An 8,366-nucleotide genomic window follows, 5' to 3' on the forward strand; every position below is an offset into this window, starting at 1 on the left:
TTTCTTGTAATATTCATTAAGGATTTTTTGAATTTCTGAGGAGTCTGTTGTTATTTCATCATTACCATTTCTGATAGATGAAATTAGAGATTTTACTCTTTTTTTTTTTTTCTTGGTTAAGTTAGCCAGAGGTTTCTCTATTTTATTGATGTTTTCAAAAAACCAACTTTTTGATTTATTGATCTATTGTATAATTCTTTTGTTTTCAATTTCATTTAATTCTGCTCTAATTTTTGTTATTTCCTTTCTTCTACTGGGTTTGAGTTTGGAATGTTTTTCCATTTCCAATTGCTTGAGATGTCCCATTAAGTTGTTAAATTACTCTGTTTATGTTCTCTTGAGGAAGGCTTGCAATGCTATAAATTTCCCTCTTAGGACTGCCTTTGTGGTACCCCAGATGTTCTGATAATTCATGTCTTCACTGTCATTTTGTTCCAAAAATTTGGTAATTTCCCTCTTAATCTCATTTATGACTCAGTTATTATTCACCATAAGGTTACTTAGCTTCCATGTTTTTGTATGAGTGTGCAGATTCCTTTTGTTACTGAGTTCAACTTTTATTCCATGGTGGTCTGAGAAGATGCAAGGAATCATTTCTATTCCTTTAAATTTACTGAGTTTAGACTTGTGACCTAAGATGTGATTGATTTTGGAGTATGTTCTGTGGGCTGATGAGAAGAATGTGTATTCAGTTTTGTTGGGATGAAATGTTCTGTAGATGTATGTTAAATCAAAATGTTCAATGGTTAATTTTAAATCTAAAATTTCATTGCTCAGCTTCTTATTGGAGGATCTATCCAACACTGTCAAAGAGTGTTATAATTTCCAACTATTATGGAGCTGGAGGAAATCAAGTTGCTCGTGTCTCTTAGAGTTTCTCTTATAAATTGAGGCACATTCTGGTTGACTGCATAAATATTAATAATTGAAATTTCATCCTATTGAATATTACCCTTAACAAATGTGAAGTGAACATTCTTAACCTTCTTTATGTTTGTTGGTTTAAAGGCTATTGTATCTGCAAATAGAATTGCAACACTTGCTTTTTTCTGATTTCCATTTGCCTGAAATATAGAGGATCATCCCTTCACCCTGAGGCTATATTTATCTTTTAAGGTAAGATGAGATTCTTGTATGCAGTAGATATCTGAGCTGAGTTTTTGTGTCCAGTCAGCCAACCTGTGCCTCTTTAGAGGACAATTTAAGCCATTCACATTAATGGAGAATATTGATAAGCACGGTAGAATTTGGGGTATTGAGTTTTTCAATAGTCCAGTGGACATTTTTAATCCTTTTGTCACTGTGGATGTTGGAGTTTGATCAAACGTTTCTGAGTGAGTTTACTTTTGTATTGGAGAATTGTGCTTGTCATTATGAAGGATAGGTCTGAGAATGACCTTGAGAGCTGGTTTAGTTATGGCAAATTTCTTCAACATGTGAATGTCATTAAAGTATTTAATTTCTCCATCGTAAATGAAACTCAGTTTAGCTGGATACAGGATCCTGGGTTGAAAGTTATTTTGTTTTAGGAGAATAAAAGTCGATGACCACCCTCATCTAGCTTGAAAATTTTTAGCAGAGAGAACTGCAGTCATTCTAATATTCTTCTCTTTGCAGGTTACAGTTTTCTTATGTCTGGCTGCTTTCAGAATTTTCTCCTTCATATTAACTTCAGTGAAGTTAATTATGATGTGCCGGGGGATGTCTTATTCAGGTTGAGTTGTGCTGAGGTTCTGAAACTGTCTGCTATCTGAATTTCAGAATCTCTTGGCATGTCTGGAAAATTCTCTTTCATAATTTCATGGAGAAGAGTCTCTGTGCCTTGCAAAGCCACTTCTTCACTTTCAGGGATTCCTATGAGTAGAATATTAGTTTTCTTTGAATTATCCCAGAACTCTCTGAGAGAATGATTCGTTTTTGCTCTCCATTTCTCTTCCTCTTGGAGAGTTTGAAAGTGTTCAAAAGCTTTATCTTTGATGTCAGAAATCCTTTCTTCTGCTTGCTCCACTCTGTTACTGAGGGATTCTACTGTATTTTTTAGATTTTTGAGGGCTGCAAATTCTTGTCTCAGTATGTCAAAATCTTTGGTGATTTTGTCTTTAAATTCCTTGAATTCTTGAGACAACTTTTGAATAACTCCTAGAATTTCTAATTCCAACTTTTCCTCCATTCTATTAATCTTGTTTGCAGTCCAAATTGTGAATTCGTTTTCTGACATCTTGGCCGTCTGTTTATGAATGGGATCTTCAGTTGTGTTTGCCATATTTTTTCTTGTGGGGGTTGATCTACTCTGGTTGTTGATGTTACCAGAGTTTTTTTTTTTTTTTTTGCTGTTTCCACCCCATGATTATTTTACACCATTTGACTAGATGAGCAGATAAAGAGAAGTTGGGTTGGGGGCTCCAGGAATAGTGCTTAACCAGCCCTTTGCCCAAAAGCTTTTACTAGTATCTGTGTCTTTTTCCTTGGAGCTTTGCCAATGACCCATGCAGTGATATGGCCTGAGCAACTGGGGACCTACTTGCTGTGGTGGGGCTAAGTGACTCTGTCTTCTTTTCATCTGGGCTCTGTCCTACCCTAGTGAATAAGTAACTCTGGGTTGAAGTCTCAGCTCTGGAGATATACCAGCAATTAATTCACCCCCCCACACACACACACAGAGACAACAATTGGAACATGAAAATCAAACCTTCCTACAACTACAAACCCAGGGTACCACTTGGATAGTCCTCGGGCGATTGGCCCAGTTCAAGAGGTCCAAATCAATTGTCTCAGTCAGCACCTGTCTCAAGTGGGAGTGTTCAAAAGGTCTCTGGCAACTAGATTGCAGGGGTCTACTGGCAACTCAAATACAACTTGCTCTGGTGCTCTGTGAGATCAGGAGGACCCACCCAGGAAATATATTAGTCTGGGATGTTGAAGCCTCCTTCCCCCTCTTGCACCTCTGTCACACTCAGTCACTGATAACCACACAGAGCTTTGACACAGTTCCCTCCAATGAGCTAATACTCCAGGAAGTTGCACCTGCAAGAATTACAGGGAGATCTATGTATTCTCAGCCAGGCTGCTGCTCTCTGCCAGTATCCAGCAGGTGGAGGTGAGGCCTGACAACCTCAAGTGCTTAATGGAGGCTGTTAACTCAGTTTCAGCCCTGCCCCTGATTGATGTTACTGACAGAACAGAACAACTTCGCAGAATTTGTTTCTGTCCCACCTATCTTTCCCTGCAGAAGAGACACTGTTTGAGTTTGTAAAACCTGTGACTCAGGCCCTGTCTGTGCCGCTGCCCTGTCTCAACTGCAGTTTGTGTTGGAGTGGCACAGTTAGCTGTCAGTTCCAGCCTCTGCCTGTCCTCCTTTGTCTCAGCTAATGATCCCCTGAGGGCTGGATGCATCATATTCACAGTTTAGCGGTCCTCTGGGTCAGCCCTGCCCTGAGAATCTGCCGGCTTTGCGTGCATATATTCTAGTCCCCAGCTCCACCCAGGCTGGTACTGCCTCAGCCAAACTCTTTACTCATGGGGCCTGCATTTCAGTTCCAGATCTGTTATGCCAGTGATTTCCATGGGAGAAGATGCTCGGCCTCCTCTGGTTGCCCAGAAAGACAAGGAGTGTGACTCCGGAATATCCAGGGGTGAGCCCTATTGTTGCCACTGCGACACCTGCTCTGTGCCTCTGGGTACTGCTGCTCCTCTATGGTTCCCTCTCAGCTGACTGTCCTCTTCTTACTCACATGCTGCAGAATCAGCACTGACTAGCATAGTCCATGCCTTGTCCACAACTTTCAAGAAAATACCCAAGAATCTGGAATCCTGGGGGACAGGCCTCCAGACCTCTGAGTGAGAGTGAAGGGGAGTGCTGGGAGTTCAGAAGAGGTAATAACACAGATAGAGAATATATACAGTTTTATATAGTTTTATGCCTGGGAGGAGAGTGCCATGGCACCCTAGTTGGGGAAATAGGTCCAGTTTTAAGAGGGTCTCTCCCGTGGGATGGGAGGACTTTTGAGCTCTACCCACTTGTTTGTGTGAAGTACTGAGAGCCATTCTCATAGGGAAGGGGACTCCCATCCACTCGAAGATGGATTTTGTACCTTTTGTTTGTATCTTTGGGGTCACCGCTCACCTCAGCAGGGTTGATGTGCATTCTTTAACCTTCTCTCTTGGCTCAGCTCTAATCCTCCAGGTTACTTGCTAAACTTCTGTCCTTTAACTGTCCTCTGGATAAGAGCCTCTGTGGAAATCTGGCTTCAGTCAGCCATCTTGCCTCCCCCCTACCCCCAAAGTGAAAGGTTCTTAATCTAAGGAAGAAAGATTATTGCAAGGCACAAAACAAAGGAAAATGGAATCCCCATTCTGTAGAAATCATGTGGTCTTTATTTCCACCAGGATGCAGGTGGGGTGGAATCAAGAAAGGAATTCCACATGTGGATTGTGGTGGATGGGGAGGTAAAGGCTAGTGAATTTTATTTTCCTTTAACTCTCACTTTATTTTGAAAATTTACTCTATTAGATATTAGGCCGGTCTCAGAGACTCACACCTGTAATGTGCTTTTTTTTTATTTTATCCAGTCTCACTATGTCACCCTCAGTAGGTTGCTGTGGCATCGCAGCTCACAGCAAACTCAAACGTTTGGGCTTGAGCCATCTTCTTGCCTCAGTCTCTATGCAGCTGGGACTACAGGAGATTGCCACAATGCCCACTTAGTATCTCTATGTTTAATAGAGATGGGGTCTCACTTTTTGCTTAGTCTGGTCTTGAACCCTAGAACTCAGGTGATCCACCTGTCTCAGCCTCTCACAGAAGCTAGTATTAAATGCTAAGCCAACACGCCTCGCTTAGATGCATAGAAATTTAAAATGTTAAATTCAAGAGAGCTTCTTCCAGTAAAGTCCCAAGGGCCTCACTTAGCTGATCAACTTACTCTCAGAGCACTAATATTTCATGTCTTCTCTCCTTTATTACTCCTAGCTTGTTTTCTTCCACATCTCCTTATTCCAATAAATATAATTCCAAAAAAGAAATGGCCAAAGTTTGTTTTCTTTATTTGACTTCTTGATATTCAATTTTTCCATCCTTCTTCCTTTTGGAAGCCTTTCTATTTAATGTTGCTTAGGGATTTTTCGGACTTCTAAGAATATAGTGCTTATTCAGAATAATCAGGACACTCAGTAAATAGGCTTTATAAATAATCAATAAAGATTAGAAAAGCAATAGGTTATAGTTGTTAAGGAAAACACACATGTGGATACACACACACACACACGCAGTTAGACATTTGTGTTTATACACACAGAGCTTCACTGGAAGAATAAATAAACATCAGCACCATGGGTCACTTCTGCTGACCCAAAGGATCAAGCCAGAGCATTTAGAAAGGGGAGTCCCTTTCTTTTATTTTCTTTCTTTCTTTCTTTCTTTTTTTTTTTTTTTTGAGACAGTTTCACTTTGTTGCACTTTGTTGAGTGTTGTGGCCTCACAGTTCAAAGCAACCTCAAACTCTTAGGCTCAAGGATTTGCCTTGCCTAAGCCTCCACAGTAGCTGGGACTATAGGTGCCTGCCACAATGCCTGGGTGTTTTTTTTTTTTTTTCTTTGTTTAGAGATGGAGGCTCACTCTTTCTCAGGCTGGTCTCAAACTCATTATATTGAGCAGTCCACCCACCTCAGCCTCTGAGAGTGCTGGCATTATAGGTAGAAGACACCATGCCCAGATTTGGGAGGTTCTTCCTTACCATTTTCTTTAAATTTTTATTTTTAACTTGTGGTATAATTTAAGCCTACTTTTATGACTTTTAATTTTATATCTTTATGATGCATGATTTCTTAAAAATTAAAAAATAGGGTGGCGCCCGTAGCTCAGTGGGCAGGGTTTCGGTCCCATGTACCAAGGGTGGCGGGTTCAAACCTGGCCCCGGCCTAATTGCAACAAAAAAATAGCCGGGCATTGGGTCAGGTGCCTGTAGTCCTAGCTACTTGGGAGGCTGAGGCAAGGGAATCACCTAAGACCAGGAGTTAGAGGTTGTTGTAAGCTTTGTCACGCTATGGCAATCTACCAAGGGCAATAAAGTAAAACTCTATCTTTACAAAAAAAATAAAATAAATAACAAAAGACCCACAATTTTTCAGTACCAAGGAAGGGCAAGTAAATAATAACAAGATGAAAGCAGGGCCAAGCATTCCCTGGCACTGTGGGCCCTGTTCCTACAGAACCAAACACTTTCAGGGACCCTGGGAGATATGCTAATTTACAGAAGGAAAATGCCTGCAAACCAGCTTGATTTATATCTGTATCTATGACTATGTGTTTGAAAATATGTTTTTAATAATTTTTGAACAGAGGAAGGACCCACAGAGGTAAAAGTGCATGTGACGGTGATATGATTGGTGGCAACTTGGCAGTGGTATAGAAGATCCTCGGTGGAATTGTGCTGAGGGAGAGAATCCTGACCTCAAAAGGTGTATGCCATAGGATACCATTTCTAAATTCTAGAAAATGGAAAGCAACAGGGACAGAAATTAGATCAGTGCTCATGTAGGGCAGCATTAGGGAAGGAATCTGAGGAACAATCAGAAAGGGCCGTCCAGAGGCCTTTGTAGCAGTGAGGTTCTTTATATTGATTGTGGGAATGTTTTCCAGGGAGCATAAAATACCCAAGTGTGTCTAATTGCACACATTAAATATGGTCACATGATTGTGCATTAGTTATCCTATGGTTAGAAGAGACTAAGAGGGTACAGCCAAGAGAACAGGTATGGACGCTGCAAACTCACACAAGGGTGACATGGATCTGGGACATCCTGGAATCAGGAAGAGGATGGATGAGCTGGAACTGCCACCTCAAAACTTCCTTGAACTTCCTTACAAAAAGATTCTGTGTATCAAGCTGATAAGGAGCAGGGTTTTCTGTTTCCTTGGGGACACTTTTTCTAGAAATAGATTGCTGTGAATAACAGAAAAGGTGGAGCTTCCACTCCCAGGTGGCACCTGTGGGTTCTGCTGTGTCCATGGTGGCAGCAGCAACAGCAGCAGAAGCCACAGGCCAGGCCTGAGCAGCAGCTGCTGGGTATACACCCTCTTGGGGGGTGAAAAGGAAGTTTTTGTCTCACTACCCCGTGGGCCTGGAGCACTGTGGGTGCACCCAGGCTGCTGTCATAGGACTGACAGAAATAATCAGCCTCATTGTCACTCTGGAGTCCCGTGATGGTCAGGGAGCCTGAGCTGCTAGACTTGCAGGCAGAGAATCTGTCAGGGACCCCTGAGGATCTATTGCTGTTACCATAGATGATGGATTTAGGGGCTGTTCCCTGGAGCTGCTGGTACCAGGATCAGATAGAGAGAAGAGTTAATATTAATTAGAGATTCCTCATTTTGTGGACCAGCTGAGTGTTACTACTTTAGGTGTTATGTTGAGTAGTCTTCAGCCAAAGCTTGAGCCTAATAAAATGGCAGTATAGAATTAGAGTCAGTGATTCTGAATTAGGATGAAAATAAATGGTATGTGGAGAGTCTGTGACCACCATGGTGTCCTATGAAAGCATCTGATTTACACTAGAGGCATGGCCAAAGGACTGCCATTGGTGCCACTATGCCTATGGCTGAGATTTGTGGATGTGCTACTTTTCAGCACAAGGTCAGTGAAAATGCAGAAAGTATTTTTTCCTTTTTAATACACCCAGACTGTACCCCATGTTGGCAGCCTGTGCTTCAATGAGTCCCTACTTCTCCAGCTTGGGTTCTTTTTGAAAAATTTTTAGGAGAAAAAGAAAAACACATAAAACTTATCATCTTAACCCTTTTTAAAATGTACCATTCAGTAGTGTTAAGTTGTCCAGAATATTTTTGTCTTGCAAAACTTCATACCCATTACATTCTATAAATCTGACTACTTTAGATACCTGATATAAGTGGAATCATACAGTATTTGTCTATTCGTCACCGGCCTATTTCATTTAGCATAATGTTGAAGATTCATCCAGCCTATAGCATGAGACAGGGTTTCCTTCCTTTTTAAGACTAAATATTATTGCATTGTATGTATATACTATATATTTTTTATCCATTCATCTGAGGATGGACATTTAGGTTGTTTCTCTGTGAACATGCTTAGGTAAATATATCTTTGAGATTGTACTTTCAGTATTTTTGGATGGAGTCAGAAATGGTGTTGCTGGATCATATGAGAATTCTGCGAGGGACCACCGTACACTTTTCCACAGCAGATGCACCATTTTTTCATTCCCACCAACAGTCCATAGGGTTCTAATTTCTCTACAACTATGTCAACACTTGGTATTTCCTGTTTGTTTGTTTGTTCTTATAGGAGCCATCCTAATAAGTGTGAGATGATCGTCACTGTGGCCTTGGT

The sequence above is a fragment of the Nycticebus coucang genome, unplaced genomic scaffold (assembly GCF_027406575.1).
Source record: "Nycticebus coucang isolate mNycCou1 unplaced genomic scaffold, mNycCou1.pri scaffold_64, whole genome shotgun sequence".
Taxonomy (NCBI): domain Eukaryota; kingdom Metazoa; phylum Chordata; class Mammalia; order Primates; family Lorisidae; genus Nycticebus; species Nycticebus coucang.